The 17,097-nt window shown below is 44.3% G+C and overlaps 1 protein-coding gene across 1 annotated transcript in view; it reads left to right on the top strand.

Annotated features, from left to right (window-relative positions):
- The first annotated feature begins 7,747 nt into the window (after positions 1-7,747).
- B3galt5 (beta-1,3-galactosyltransferase 5) overlaps positions 7,748-17,097 on the top strand; it is a 51,334-nt gene continuing 41,984 nt past the window's right edge. The window contains exon 1 of the mRNA XM_052158987.1: positions 7,748-8,058. The gene's annotated coding sequence lies outside the window, so the exon portion shown is untranslated. The remainder of the gene's footprint in view (positions 8,059-17,097) is intronic.

The following is a 17,097-nucleotide window of genomic DNA, read 5'->3' as shown; positions in this document are numbered from 1 at the left end:
TTTTTATAGAAATGGCAGTTATTAAAATTCAATCGCGTTGAATACATTTCCATAATCTTAACATGTATGAGAACAGTGTTAGCCCAGGGCCAGCAAGGCAGGTGTGGAAATGCAACAAGCCCAGGCTGATGAGGTGTTCTCCAGGGAAGTAGATCGCACGTTTCATAAATCAGAATCTCATGACAGTATTCTTTTCACACTGTTATTAAACCAAAGGAACATCTCATTTTTAATGCTTCATCCTGACTAAATTTTTTCTTACAAATTGCTCTCTCCTTTCTTTAAAATGTCAATAGTTGTGACTCAGTGGCCCTTCCTTCTTATTTAAAAAGCCCAAACATAGTTGACCAAGGAAATCTGATCAGTTCTAGTTGAGGTTATTTGTCTCTTTTAATGCTGTAGTTTCAGTATGAATGATTTGCTTATAATACATGAATAGATGAGCTATTAATTTTTTCCCCTTTGGAAATTCTTCTCTTTCACTTAAAATTTATGTAAGTGCTTGAAAGTCTCTATCTAGCAATTAGAACAAGGGACTTAAAAATGGGACTTATTAATTTTCTATTAAGAAATGGGTGTTTTTGCCGTAATGTCTATCTGTGCACTACATGTGTATAGAAACCTAATGATATTGAAGGAGAGCAGCCCATACCCCTGGGATTGGAGTTACTGCCATGTGGGAGCTAGGACCTAAGCCTGGGTCCTCTGCAAGAGTGGCCAATGCTCTTAACCACTGAGCCACCTCTCCAGCCCCAGAATTTATTGTCTTCTGCTTCTTAACTAAGCATCTGAATGAGAGTTTGCAGATGGTGATAAGTGAGGACGGGAAGAGCTTCCTTAGGAGAGGATGTGGCAGAGTTAGATGCTCCGAGCTTAACTTTCCTACCACATAGGGACAACAGAAGGCTTTCTCCAACCAAGACCGAAATCTTAGCTGACTGGGAGGGAGTCTCACTGGGGACTGATCAGAGTTACAAAATGACCCATGAACTGTGAGCACTTAACTCAGCAGCTTCTGAGAGGCACCAGGTTGAAGGAGTGTGGGAAGCTGGGCTCATGCAGGGATCCTGGGAGAGCACTCCTTTCTGCTCAAGGGTTCATGGCCTCCACCCTGGGGTGGCAATCCTGGGGTGGTCTCCAGGTGAAGGGACAACATGCAAAGACCACCCATACTAAGTAGTGGGAAGTTATCTTTGTCATGCTAACAAGGCTCTGGGGACACATGGATTTCTGATTTCCAGAACTATAAGGTAATAAGTTCTTACCGTTACCAATGATCGAGTGGTGTCCAGGAGGTCTACTTGGATCTCTGCAAGAACCAGCATCTACACATGTTCAAGTCTCTGCCAGAAGATGATGCAATATTTGCATAAAACCCTCCCACATCCTTCCATATACTGAGCCATCTCTGTATTAGCACAGCTGATACAATTTAAGTAGACACTGAGCGGATTGACAAGAAAATGTCTGTGTATTCAGTACAGTTCTAGTTGGCTGGATCTGAGTATGTGGAAGGCACAGATATGAAGTAGTGATGACAGCCCAGTGGTTTGTGCTTATGACTTACAGATCTTATTGCGCTCAGTTGGTTTCGTGGAATGCCACCAGGAAATCTTGTCAGGATTTCTATTGCTGTGAGAAGACACCATGGCCAAAAACAACTTGGGGAGGAAAGGGTTTATTTTCACCCTACATCTTGTAAATCTTCAGAGGGAAGACAAGACAGTAACTGGAGCAGAACACTGTTCATCAGCTTGCTCCCCAGGGCTTGTTGAGTTTGCTTTTTCATACAACCCCAGGCCATTTACCCACAGTGAGCTAGGTCCTCTTACACCAATCAATTTGGCGGGGGTGGGGTGGGGTGGGGTGGCATTTTTCTCTGTTGAAGTTTCCTTTTCCTAAAAAGGCCTCCAGCTTGCGTCAAGTTGACATAACATTAGCTGCCCGCACTGATTAAGATGTAAAAGCCAGGCAGGTTTGTAGCAGACAATTTAAACTTGTGTTTGGATTTCAGGGTGCAGATAACTTCAGGTAGGGCAAAGGGTGACTCAGGAACATCCATCGAGTATGTGACCCATCCCTGTAATTTTAGGAAGCATTGAGGCAGGTCAAAGATTAAGAAAAGATGTAAATGGATAGCTTGCTCCTGGCTTGTCCTGTGGTACATGATGAGAAGAGCTGGGCAGAGCAGGTTATTGACCAGTCAGGAGGGTCTTCTAGTTCAAGGCCAGCCTGAGCTACTTAGTGAGTTCTAGGTTTCTGCTATAGAAAGTGTCAAGGTGGACGCTTTTGTCTTCTCTGTCTACAAGGTAGCCCTATTTGCCTGGTTGCTTGGTTTCTTTTAAGTTTTCTGAGTTAGACAACTGAAGCCCAGCAGTTTAACTCACTCCAGAATTTTCCTCAGATGCAGTGTTGTGATGTCAGGAACCAGGACCTAACACTGAGATGTTGCGAGGCAAACATTTTATTTTTACAGCTGGGTTGGCCTTACGTTCTCCTCAGGGGTACGAGAGTGAAAGCATCCCAGACTAGAAACAGAAAGGTCTTTTTTTTGGCCAAAAAGTGGAATTTTGCAGTTACTTTTATGATTATGGGAAAGGTACAGGTTATGGGTTCATGGTCAAAGAGATAACATATCACGAAACATTTTATGCTCAGCCTGTAGAATAGTGGAAGCAATTTGCAATGTGTAATCTATAAGATTATCAAAGAAGGAATCAAATGATTCAGGTTGACCTCTAACTAAGGACATGATCAAAATCTAACACTGTTTAACTAAAAGGAAAAATTGAGCCAGCTGTCCCTTAATACACAACACAGCTCATTCTTACACAGGGGGGAATTCCTTGGGAGCTGGCTAATGAAAAAAAAAGAAATAAAAAGGAGAGGAAAGGACGTGACTTTTCCTAGGTCATATTCTCCTATGGTGGAGAAGAAAGTTTATTGTAGATAACAGGGGAAGTTTAGAGTAGTCATGACTGTGAGCCCTGTGAGGAGAACCAGGCACAACAGCCAGGAGGTCAATGGTACAAAAAGGCAGGTAACCAAAATGTCTGAATTCCAGAGAGTAGAGCCTCTGCAGGAAGGGCAGCCTAGCTCAGATGGTCACTCTAGTTCCCAGCATCTCACCAGGTATGGTGTGAAGTCAGGAGTCAGAGGGAGGTAAATGCCACCTCCAGATTTGAATCATCACCAGATAATAATCAAAATGGTGTGGAGACACATACTTCATTAGTGTCTCCCTGCTAATAGGGGACCTCATGAGGGAGGCCAGGGGTTGCCACAGAGTCCACTAGCCATGGGGAGACCTCTCAGTGGCACTCAGGAAGAAGTGACTGGAGTTTGGAGAGGGTGGAGGGACACAAGTCTTCTGCACCAGTTGTCATATGGATGATGGTACTGAGCCCCTAGAAAGACTGATTTAGAAGTCTGGGGACAGCTTGCAGAAAGCCCCTTGGCGTATCTGTGTCTCCTGCTTCTCAGTCTCTCCTTGCTGTCTGTCCAGTGTTGACTTGGCGAAGGTCAAAGGTTCCACGTGGGTATGGAGCCACGCCATGAGGTGTCCTTAGCATGCTCAAGCTCGAGCGAGACACCACCAGCAGCAGGTGTGTGTCCTGAGGGAATGGGCTGAGCACGCATTGTCATTCATGGCAGGACCTGAGAGGCTGGCCCCACATCTTCCCACCTGAGCTAGTATGTTAAACAGGATCAGGGTAGATCAAAAGGAGTGGAGTTGTAATTTGTGCCTGTCTTCATTGTTTTCTTTTGATATGACGCCATGGGCTAGGAACTTAAAAAGAATGAGAGCTCATTCAGCTCATAGCACCTGATGCTAAGAATCCAGGGACTGCATCTGCTGAGGGGGTAGTGTAGGTTTAGATTTTTAAAACCTACTTAAATAAGGGTTCTCAAATGCTTCCACACCCCCCCCCCCCCCAATCTAGCCTACCATCCAAAGGTAGGGGAGAAAAGATGGTAAATAGGACAAGGAGGTGTGGACTTGTTTAGAAGTAGTTCCTTGGGGATGATTCCCATCTCTGTCAGGATACAGCAGTTCAGTTCAGTAGTGCCAGGCTAGCAAACAGGAATCAGTAGCTGTGGCATGATCCAGTGATCCAGCAGAAACTGCCAGGCCACTGCTGAATTGGCACAAGTGAGTAGGAGCCACCAAGATGGGCTGGGACGCCAGGCAGAAGAAGTTCCCTGCCATGCCTCTCTCAACAAAACGAAGACCAGGGAAGACCAGCGAAAGTATTGCAAAGCTAGCTATGCAAGTCCACTGTCACTGTCCATTGAGTCCTATTTATATTCTCTCCAAACACCACGTGTTCTCCCATAGGTCTTGCCTCAGCAAAACATCATGTAAGTTTGTATTACCTGACATATCCAGAAACTTCCATTTCAAGGTAGGGTCGGGTGGGGTATGTCTCTGTAGAGTTCCCAGGCAGTGCTGAATGTCATAGGGTATGGTGAGATATAAGGAAGGTTTGGTTTTATAGCAGACTTGACCTTGTTATAACTCACTATCCATTCACTCTTTGTGTTTTGAGATAGGGTATCCTATCATTCTGGTCACCCCTGGATGGCTTTGAACTCACTGTGTAGCTGAAGATGACCTTGAACTCCTGGTCTCCCAGCCTCCAGCTCCCAAATGTTAAGGTTACAGGAGTGCATTAGCACACTTGGTTTACAGTGTATTGGGAATGGAACTCATGCTTTGTGTGTGCTAGGCAAGTCCAGTCAACTGAGCTGTCCTCCTAACTCCATGAGTCAAGATACTGTACTTCATCCAGGAGCATGGAGTCTCTCAAGCTTGTCCCCTCTCAGATGCATACTTGGTCCCATTGCTTCATATCTCACAACCAAGGGAAGCAAGCATTTTGCTGTGTTCAGATCCCAGCACACAAATAAAAGGGGGCCTGGCAGCACATCTGTGACCCCAGTCCAGGGAAAGAGCAGAGGCAGGAAGATGACTAGGTCTCTGGTTAGACGGTTTATTTAATCAGTGATCTCTGTGTTCGGTGAGGAGACACTGTTTCTCCACTACACACACACACACACACACACACACACACACACACACACAATTTACTTCCCACCTTACTTTGTGAGAGTAGGGCTGGAGCTCAATGAGTAATGAGATCAGGGATATATATGAGATATAATAATATAATATAATACAATAAAATATAATATATATAGTCTGTCTATCTGTCTATCTGTCTGTCCACCTGCCCGCCCATCCATCCATCCATCCATCCATCCATCCATCCATCCATCATCTATCTACCTATCTACTTATCTATCTATCTATCTATCTATCTATCTATCTATCTATCTATCTATCTATCTTTGGAGCTATATAGAAAGATACTTTGTGCTGGCTTCTGGTTTCCACATGAGTGTGCACACGTATGTTTGTACTAGGCACCTTTGTCTACACACACATGAACATATCCAACACACACACACACACACACACACACACAAACACATACCCCTCTAAACTGTAGATTGTCCCTTGGTTGTTGGGGCACGAAACCCTGTTTGTTGTTTTGTGTTTAAATTCTGGTTTTATTTAATGTGTATGTGTGTTTTGCCTATGTCTACGGACCACGCACATGCTTGGTGCCTGTGGAGGCCAGAAGAGGGCAGTGTAACTCTGGGGCTGGAGTTAGAGATGGTTATGAGCCAACTTGTGGGTGCTGGGCACTAACCTGTGGTCCCCAAAAAATCAGTAATTACTCTTAACCAGAGAGTTACCTCTCTAGCCTCTTGTTTTGCACTTTTTGCTGACTATAGTTTTAGTAACTGGGCGTACACTGCTGTAAACACTGTCATAGCACAGTCAAACCAGGCTAGCCTTTAAAGTCACATTGAGAGTCCATGGAAGTAGAAGGGCCTTGGGCCGCCCTGGAGCTGGCTTGAGGGGCATCTCCTGATCCCATGGAGAACATGTCAACTGCCTTCATCCTTCATTTCCAGTTTTTCCATACTCTCTCATTAAAATTTTCTTATTTATTCTAGCTCTTGATATTTTATCTCAGATGAAAGTAGGGCAATTAGTCCCTTGTCTCTGTTTTTAACGGTGTCTCATCAGCATTCTGGCTTAGCGGTTAATTATGGCTTTAGGGTTTTTTCCCTTTGAAATGAATCTATGCAGCTCACTAGCCCCTGCCATCCCAGTGCTGCAAGCTGACTTCTCCTACTGGAGACTTTAGACCTTAGTTTATCATTATAAAAATCAAGGGTTAGGGGTGCGGGGGTGGGGTGGGGTGTTGCGGGGGCTGGAAATATGGCTCAGTGGTTAAGAACACTTGCTGATCTTGCACGAAGCAGAGTTTAGTTCTTAGGACCCACAAGGCAGCTCGCAGTTGCCTGTAACTCCAGTCTGGAATTCCCACTTCTGATATTGGTAGGCACGCACACACACACACACACACACACACACACACACACACACACACAGGCCAGGCACTAATGCACACAATATAAAAATAAATCTTAAAAATAAAAGCGAAGCCGGGCGTGGTGGCACACTCCTGTAATCCCAGCACTTAGGAGGCAGAGGCAAGCAGATTTCTGAATTCGAGGCCAGCCTGGTCTACAGAGTGAGTTCCAGGACAGCCAGGACTCCATGGAGAAACCCTGTCTTGAAAAACAAAACAAAGAAAACAAAACAACCACCCAAAACAATTTAAAAAATAAAAGAAAGGATGAATTAGGTGTGCTAATAAAGTATTAACACTCCTCATTCCTCACTTCTATCATGCTGTGCTCCTCTGGCCAATGCTTTGACCTCTCTGTGCCCCATTTTTCTCATCTGCAAAATACCATGTGCCTTATAGGAGTATGGTGATAGGGGAATAAATTAATACGCCGGTGCTTGGTATTATGATTGACTCAGGGTTATTATAGTAATTAATAATAATAATAATTAATATTTTTGCTTCAAAAAGGCACTTAAATGCATTTTCCAAGTGGCCCTTGATTAGCTCTTTTTTCCTAGGTTTTACTGGCAAGACCAACCACTGAAAATAGTCTCCCCACAGCAGCGTTCTTTGTATTCACCAAGTTGCATTTTAAATTTATTCATGCTGCACACAGCCACTGCAAGGGCACCAGCAGAGTGAGGAGAGAACAGAGAGATGGGCCCTTGGCACTTCCTCCCACCCCTCCTCCCAAGGGGCCGCTCACTCAGTGACAAGCTAGCTGAGAGCTAACTTGTGGAAGCCTTGCACTTGGAGGTAAGGAGAGGCCATGGGCTCAGGCACCGCTGGGTCTCAATTTCAGATGTAAATAATACATCCTGCCCATTCCGTTCTATGGGCTCTCAGGCTATCTACACAGGATGCCTGTAAATAGCGCTTGGAAATCTTGCAAATTTCTAGTTGGTGACCGTGGATCTTCAGAGGCTCATTTTGCTTTTTTATTCCTTAAAATTTCTATTAGTGTATATTGATCTCACAAAGTGATGTTTTGCGACCTCTTTACTGCAGTATCTCCGCATTCTTTACTGCCATCCGCCCTCATTGTTCACTCCGGCTTTTGTGGATGCGTCATCCCAGTCTTTGCAGAAAGCTGACAAGAAACCTCTTGTCAGGCCTCTTCCTGTGACCTACCACGTGGACTAGCCACAGAGGACTGTTTGAAGGCAGCAGCGGGAGATGCCTGGAACACTAGGGTGACAAGCTGTCTGGGCTTCCTCTTCCTGTGGCTTCCTTTCTGCATTTTTGCACAGGGGTCCCACTGACCAGAGTGGAAAGCCCTCTGATCCAGAGCAGTGGGAGAGCCGTAAGATTGCTGGCTCTGCAGTCTGCTGACTGGAGGTCTCTTCAGCTAGTTCAATCCAAGTCCACACACATTATGTGAAAACAAGAGCTTCTAATCTTTAAACAGAGAACAGTTGATAGGGTCTTCCTAAGTTCTCTAGCACCCACAAATCATCCTGTGCTGAGCAGTTCCTGTGAGAATACTGGTTCTGCCTTGGAAAGGCTGCTGGCTCCATGCTGGTTTTCTTCCTGCTCCTCTGCGTTCCTGAAGAAGAAAGACTGTCATGTAAGTGTGTGTATGAACATATGCATGTGTGCATGCATGTGCATAGATGTGTGCATGCGTGTGAATGTTTACATGTGTGCATGCAAATGTGTTTGTGCATGAGCATGTATTTGCATGTGCATGCATGATGTACATGCATATGTACAAGAACACATGTGCTGGTACTTATGTCTTGGCAACCCAACCCACAGTGGTGGTGTCACACCTATTTATAACTATGGTCAATGTTTTTTATAATGTGAGTTCTGAGGTTCAGACTCGAGTCCTCATCCTTAAAAGTAGATCAATGTGCGAAGCTAACGAAGAATTGTTACACTTCAGACAAATGCCCCTTAGAGCAAATGGTACAGGTCTCATCTCTTTCCCAGCGGTTTGCAGAATAAATACCTTCTTATCTCTCTGAACAAGGACTTTTTCTTTTTATTGTCACCAGCTCATCCAGGGCCAGCAGGTGGCTTTTTTTTTTTCTGACAAGAGTAGCATGTGTCTCTGAAGAAAGAGTTACTGGAGAGGATGGAGGTTGTTCTAGGAGAGGCTGAGGCTCTAATGTGACAGGGCAGCATTGCAGATGTGAAGGCTGCTGCATCTTCAAAGCAACAGCTCGTTACTATAGAATGATGCTTCTTCCTGCTCCCTTCTTAATTGCTCCAGCTATTGGCTCTTCATTTTTGCTTCTAGATGGTTCTGTAGAAAGCCCAGGCTATCCTTGGATTTGAATAACAGCTAGAGCTAAGTCTCATTTCTCCAAACTGCTGTTCTCTGTATGTGTATGTTTTATCGCTAGTGTCAGAAAGACAGTTCTCAGTATTTGTGTGTGTGTGTGTGTGTGTGCTCATGCTTATGTAAGGCACGGGGAGGGTGATGGATATCTTCCTCAGTTATTTCCCACCTTACTTTGTGAGAGGTTTTTCAGTGAATCTGGAGCAGTGAGGCTTGCTACACAGCCAGTTAGCTGCAGGGATCTGTTTGTCTTTGGATCCCCAGTATCATGACAGTCAGCTTTTTACATGAATACTGAGGATCTGAACTCGGGATCTCATGCTTGCCTAGCAAGTACTTTACCCCCTGAACCATGTCCCCAGTCCTGCTCCACATTGTTTTTAAAGAATCAGAGTTTCAATCCTCTCTTCTGAAACAATGTAGAAAAGACCAATGGGAGGTGTCTTTTGTTTGCTTGTACTCAGGGAGAGAGATGTTTTTATTGTCCTCTGTTCCCAAATCGCCTCTGATGGCATCATCTTTGCATCGAGCAGCCTTCCTAGCAAAAGACCCTTTGTTGTAAGAGCAAAATAAAATGAGCCCCGGGATGGCAAATGAAACCGATTGTGTGTGTGTGGTGCTGGCTGCGTTCTGGGCTCTGTGCTGAGTTCTACCTGTCACTCACCTGTAAGTGCATTTGGTATTCCATCGTCTGGCCTAGCCATGGACCCCTCATCTGAGTGCTCACATTGTCCTGTTTGTTCCTGTTCCTGTAATAAAAATACCCTGACAGAAGCGGCTTAATGGAGAGAGGCTTCATTTGACTTACAGTTCCAAGTTATATTTATCTTTGTGGGAAATCAAAGTTTTAGGAACTCGAGTCAGGAGGTCACATCACATCCACAGTGAAGAGCTGGGAGCAACAGATTCATGTGTACACATGAATCTTCTGTTGTTTACTGTTTAAAAATCGCAGTGTATGTGTGTGTGTGCATGTGCTTATGTGTGTGTGTTGGTCACTTGTGGCAGAGTACATGTATGTGTGTGGATGTCAGAGGACAACTTTTGGGAGGTATGTCCTTCTTCCACGTAGCTCCAGTTCAGACAAGTACCTTTACCCGAAGTTACGCCATCTTGTAGGCTCCTTGTTCACTCTCATGTAGTTCAGAAACTCGTCCTAGGGAATGCTGCCACCCACAGTGTCGGGTCTTCTCTCCTTAGTCAACATAGTCAAGATAACCCTCCACAGATATGCAATGGGTCAACCTGACCTAGACAATCTCTTCCCCGGTAACTCTATGTCAAGTTGACTGTTTATACTAACTGTCACATCAGATATTGCACTATGACAGCAGCTGGGGAAATATCATTAGTAAGATGGTAACATTTCTTGCCCATAGACTGACACCTGGTAGCAATGGCAGAAACGAAACCAAACAAATGTTACACATTAGCAAAGTCAAGTGCAAGGCCCCTAGGAGACTCCCAGCTTTTTGCTGCATGGCCAGGCCTTCCATAGTCCTCGCAGTGGCCTGGAGCTGGTACCTGACGTTTAGATGAAGAAACTGAAGGGTGGAACCAACCTCCAGAGTGGAGAAGATTACAACAGTTGGCTAAATTCTTCATGTTCCAAGCCTCTCTCTGGCTTAGAACCTCTAGCCTAAGATTTTAGTTTTGAAGACCTTTGACTTATCTCAGGGATACCTTCCAGAACCTGCTGGATATGTCAGAGAGCAACCTCAGGCCAAGGGTGGTGTTTTGTAGCTAGCCCACTGGCTAGAAGTAAATGGCCCAAGTATGGGGGATCTCTTTAATTGTCAACTTGATACAATGTACAATCACCTGGGAAGAGAGTCAGTGAGGGGTTTTCCAGAGCAGGTTGATCCATGGTTGTGTCTTTGGGGGTGGGAAGGCCTTCTTCTGTGGTTGGTGCTGCTCCTTGAGTAGGGGATACTGGATGGTGTAATGGCGAGAGAGCCTTCTGAGCACTAGTGTGTGTGTAAAGTCTCTGTTCTCTGCTGGGGACTGAGGATGTGAAGTGACTGGCTGTGCTTCAAGTTCCCAGTAAGGCAAAAAGTTAGGAAGCAGAATGAGTTCAGCTCTTGTTACCAGACAAAAGCTGTCATCTCAGCAGCTGACACCTGGAAAGTCATTGGCAGCCCCATCCTACCTGCCTGGCCTGGGAAGGCCTAACTCCTGGCCTCATGACACCTGGACTGCCTGGTAGTAAAGGGCTGACCTGGAACTGTGATCCCAGTCAACCTGCCCTTTCAGGCTGGTTTTGTTAGAGTGTTTTATCACAACAACAGGAACTATCAACTAGAACACTCAGTGTCTCTGGACTTCACACAGGCCATAAAAAAGTATCATTCTGAAATAATCTCAAATAACATATGAAAATACAAACTGTAAAGAGGGTAAATATGCTCCCCATGCGAGTTAGTCTCTGACAAATGTCCGACACAAACCAGTTATAGGGAGGTAGAGTTGATCTGACTTGTGGTTCCAGAAGTCAAGGCTGGCAGGATCCTTGACTTGGTTTGAAGTGAGGGAGAGCATCATGGCAGCAGGAGTGTACAGAGAGACTATTCATTCCGTGGGAGTCAGAACCAGACTGACAGCAATGGCCAGAGATGAAGGGCTGGGGAGATGGCTCAGTAGGTAAGCCTGCACAAGCCTGAGGACTGAGCCTTAGGACTCAGCCAGGGTGGGGACGATTGTCTGCAATTGTGCCGTAGGGGTGAAACAGGAGGATTTCCAACTTGTTGACCACCTGGTCTAGCCCAAATGGTGACCTTCTGGTTCAATGAGAAAGCCTGTCTGAAAAAACAAGGTAGAGAGTGGCTGAGAAAAGACACCGGACCTCTGGCATGTGCATGGATGCATATGTACACAAATGTGTGTTACACACACATACACAACACACATACACAAACACACACAAGCAAACACACATAAGCAAATACACACACATACCATATACACACACACCACACAAATATCACACATACATATACTACATATATATAACACACACAAACACACATACATAACAAACACACACACATACCACACATACACATATATCACACACACAAATGCACACATTTATACCACATACACACAAACACACACGCATATAACACACATACATATACCATACACACAAACACACCCATATAGCACACATACATATTCTATATACACACATATACAACACACACACAAACACACACACATATGCCACATATTAAACACTTACACATATACCACACACATATTATACACATACATACAAGCACACACATATGTGACAGACATACACATACATGCCATACACACACAAACACACACATATACCACAGACATACACATATACAAACACACATTTATACCACATACACATAAACACAGACATATACACACATATATGCCACATACACAACACATACAAATATACCACACACACATACCACCACAAATACCACACATACATATACTACACATACACATCACACACACAAACGCACATACATAACACACACAAGCACACATACCACCACAAATACCACACATACATATACTACATATACACATCACACACACAAACACACATACATAACACACACAAGCAGACATACACACACATGACACACACATAAACACACACATATACCACATACACACACACATACAAACACACACATATACCACACACATACAAATACAGACATGCACACACATATATGCCACACACACACAAATACAGACATGCACACACACATATGCCACATACACAAGCACACACAAATATACCACACACACATACCACCACAAATACCACACATACATATACCACACACACACAAATACACACAAATATACCACACATACACATAACACCACAAATACTACACATACATACACTACACACAAATGCATACATAACAAACATACATACACACACACAAACCCACACACATAACACATATACCACAACACACAAGCACACATATAGCACACACATGCAAACACACACACATACCACACACACATATACCACATACTCATATACCACACACAGACACATTACCACACACATACACACAGAGAGACACACAGACACACACACTTTCTAGGACACACCCTCTACTTTCCCTCCCCCATCTCTCAGTGCCATCAAGTGACAAGCGACTAAAACTGTTTATGAGGTCAGAGTCCCTGGGATCCGATAGCTTCTCCAACAGGTCTTTACTGTATGAGCCTCTGGGAGGGGAGGACAGTCCACGTCCACAGCACCATACAATCCTAGTGGCTGCAGGGCTGGAAGGTTCTGCATTTCAGAAGTATCCAAAGGCCTCCAAATGCAGCCTTCCTCCCTTAACCCGATCCTTAGTTTCCCCAGTGTAGGATGGAGAAAAAATTGACTGCAGCTCAAGAGTGCCTGCTGTTAGTGCTGGGTGCTAGGTGTCATGAACAGGGAGGCCATTCAGAGTATGTTTGTGTGTGTGTGTATGTGTGTATGTGTGTGTGGCATATGTGTGTGTGTGTGTATGTCTGTGTTTGTGTGTGTGGTATATGTGTGTGTGTTTGTGTGTGTGTGTTTGTGTGTGTGTGTGTGTGGCCAGTCCCAGTGGGAGGTTTCTTCTTTCTTGTTGGTTCTTCTTAGAGACAGTGGAGGGGGAAGGGCATTGGCAGGGGGTAAGTTTTGGTCTTACAAAATTCTGGGGTAGGACTTTGTCTTACAAGATATTTAGAGTTGCTGTATAATAAAAGGTTTACTTATCTAAGTCTAAGTTACTATGCTACTGTAGCTGAGCTGCCTTCTGTGCTCCTCTGAGGCCAGAGACTACAGTCTCAGGCACTTAGCACCTCATCCTAAAACAGCAGGAGATTAAGTAAAGAATTAATTGCTAATGCCTTTTCCCTGTTGTCCAGATGCCTCTTGCTTGTCAGGTTAGGGGGAAATTTGGAGCAATAAACTTCTCTTGAACCAGGAGAAGAGAGTAACACTCTCAGAAAGAAAAACTTTTACTTATGCATATTTACAAAGATGCATAATCTCACATAAGTTCATACACAGCTTCATGCTTGCTCATTTATAAATTTCCATTCAAATCCAGTTGGGCCTAGCTTGCATGTGTTCTCATAATTATGGAACAAAAGACCAAGCACAGGTGCAGAAAGAACTCACTCATTCTGGATGAAAAATGAACTCCAGTCCTTACTGCATAGAGAAGGAAAAGGCTTCCACCCTTTTAATGCTAAATGAATTAAACTCATGTTTGTAAGAAAAAAGCTTTGTTCCTTTTAATAAGACTAATCCTGCCTTGTCCTCACCATGGGGCCTGCTCTGTCCCATGGTAAGGAGAAGCCTGCCTGCTCCTTCTGCTCTCTGCAGTGTCTTCTTTTTTCCTCTTTCCCTCTGCATTCTGTGCATTGCTCTTAGTTTTTTTTTTTATGTTACCTATAATTTTTAAGTTATTGCACTCTGCATTCTCCTTCTAATCTTGTTCTCTCCTCCTGCTCTGAAGTCACAACAATGCTCTTACTCTCAATGACTTTTTTCTGAAAGCTCTGCCTGTACTTCTAAGTTCTTCTTGAGTTCAATTCTGTCTAAAAGCTTAGCTTGGTTCCCTCTCACAGTTCAAGTCTTCTCAGTTCAGTTTTTTTTCACCTCCATTCCACTCACCACAGCACTGACTCTTCTTTTTGTCCTCAGCACTTAAACATCTTTCAGAATATGTGATCACATGTTAAAAAGTTCATCACAAGTTCACACAAAAAAATCAAATCATAAATTGAAATAGAAGTTTACAGCAGAGAATGTTTACGTGCATGTCCATTAGGAGTAATTATCTGGCTAAACATCAATCACCTGTCTCAGCTCCACAGGTTCACGGAAGGTTTAAAAATCATAAGTAAGTTATAAGTGAAGTTTTGTATAGATAAACCCAGTTAATATTTTATCTTCTGTCCTAGCACCTATAATAAATGTTTAGTTCCCTTTTTATGACCTTTGGTTAAATGTTTTACAACCTCTTGGAACATGCTCTGAGTAGGAGAAAGTCTGGTTATCCTCTAAGAGCAATTAACTGGTGACACTTGGGAGACTGGAAGAGTTCTCATTGCAGTTTTGATTATCAGAAAAGGACCTAATAGCAGTACCAGTATAAAAGAGTTGAATAATCACAGATATAATTTTAGGAATTCCTACAGGATCATCATTAAAACTTAAGTCCTCTATTTGTCTGTACAACATCACTGTAAGACAGTACACCTTTGTGGATCTGTAGAGAACTGCTCCAAATGGGTGTGCTATTACTTATTGAATATTATATATGTTTAATAATAACAGGAAAAGCATATTAACAGCAGGAATCTTTCCTAAAATGACTCCCTTACAGCTTTGCTTAATAAGGGCTCACCTGTCGCAGATTTTATAATAATCCGTAGCAGGCCATTTCAACATGATCACCTGCTAGTATATTAGCTTGTCCCATTATGGCTCCTGACTTGTGTGTGTGTGTGTGTGAGTGTGTGTGTGTGTGTTATACATGTGTGTTTATGTGGTATATGTGTGTATGTATGTGTGGTATATGTGTGAGTGGCATATGTGTGTGTATGTGGCTTATATGTCTATGGTATATGTATGTGTTTGTGTATGTGGAATATGTGTATGTGTTTGTGTGTGGCATATATGTTTGCATGTCTGTGGTATGTGTTTGTGTGTGTGTGGTATATGTGTGTGTATGTCTGTGGTATATGTATGTGTGGTATATGTCTCTCTGTGTGTGGCATATGTGTGTGTTTGTATGTGTGTGTGTTTTCATATATGTGGTATGTGTGTGTAATCTTCCAGAGGGCAGACTCCATCACCTGGGCATTGAGGGCCCACCTGCTCACAAGAATGAGGGCCACTCACTTACTAATATACATGATATGACTAGCCTCAGCCTTGCCTATCTGTCACACAGGCGAAGGTTCACCAGTGTGGGTCAAAGGGAGGTAGGAACCCTTTTCTGCTCTGCCAGCAGACGAAAGGCCCCTGCCCAGGTCAGGACAGGACAGCCTATCTGTGGAGGAGCACTGACACACACAGGCAGGGTGTCCCTTGGTGGAACAGGAATGCAGGGCTCCGGGATAGTGGCCTCCTATCCATGACACCTAGCACCCAGCATTCACACTAGGCACTCTGAGCTGTAGCCAATTTATCCTCTGACTCTGTCTCAATGACCCTTCTCCTGTTCCACTGGATAGCTGTGTTTAATGGTTTAGAAAACTGCTGTGGGCCTGAGAAGCCTTCCCTGCAGAGTCATTGTAATTAGGATAATGGCTTCCCTGGGAGAACCATTTTCCAGGCCTCACAGAACCTCTGATGGGTCTCTGGGACTTTCAGCCACAGGCTGCCCCTACCTAGGTTCTTGGCTTAGAAGCCAGGAATATCTTGCTGGAAGTTGCTTGAGGCTCACTGAAAAGAGTGAGAGGCAGGCAAGCAACACTTCCTCTGTGTCCTAGACCCAGCCCAGGTCATCAGCGGGAGAAGGTAGGGTCTGCTCTTTCCAGCGCTACCTCAGCCCTCACCACTGTCATCATCCCAGCTGGCACAGCACAGACAACATCCACTCCTCATCTCCTTAAATGGCTCCACCGTCAACCAGTGTTCCTTGCTCATTTTTGACATGCTAGGCTGGGGCTTTAACTATGATGTGGTGGTGTGTACCCCAGCATCTGCTCTGGCACAGAAGACAGAGACCAAAGAAGCAGGTGTCCATTGAAGTGCCAAGCAGTAATGTGGATCAAGTTAAAGAGAGGCTATTGGAGTCAGATCTGCTCCTTTAACAAAATACTCAAGCGAGTGACTCTCTCTGTAGGTCACTGGGTCCTGACCTTTCTATTAGAGTAGTGGTTCTCAGCTGGAGACAGTTTTGCTCTCCATGAAGCGTTTGCCCAGCCAGAGACACCACTTACCATTTTGTAAGTAAACACAGAAACGAATGAACACTCCTGCATCTGCTCAAATCCCTCACTTGTCTGAGACCATGAACTGTTAGAGCCAAGGTGATCTGGGCTGAGAAACTACAGGATAGGTGGGAAAAAGGATTGCTCAGAGGTCAGGGAGAAACAGGAGGGAGAGGCCAGATGTAGAGGGTGCTGGCCTCAGCTCTGCACCTGGTAGGTGGTCCAGCCCCCTGTCTGCAGGAGGCTCTGTACATCTTGATTTTGCTTGTACATCAGTCCCTGGTTACCCTAGGAAACTGAGCTTCTTCATGGAGCCCTGCACAGAGTGTGGGAGTTCAATAATCCGGGGGTTGGCAGTGTACCACTTAAAGCCTTTCC

Source organism: Apodemus sylvaticus, chromosome 15, assembly GCF_947179515.1.
Source record: "Apodemus sylvaticus chromosome 15, mApoSyl1.1, whole genome shotgun sequence".
NCBI classification, from domain to species: Eukaryota; Metazoa; Chordata; class Mammalia; order Rodentia; family Muridae; genus Apodemus; species Apodemus sylvaticus.
Note: the sequence above shows the minus strand (reverse complement) of the source record. Positions and strands in the feature narration are given on the sequence as shown.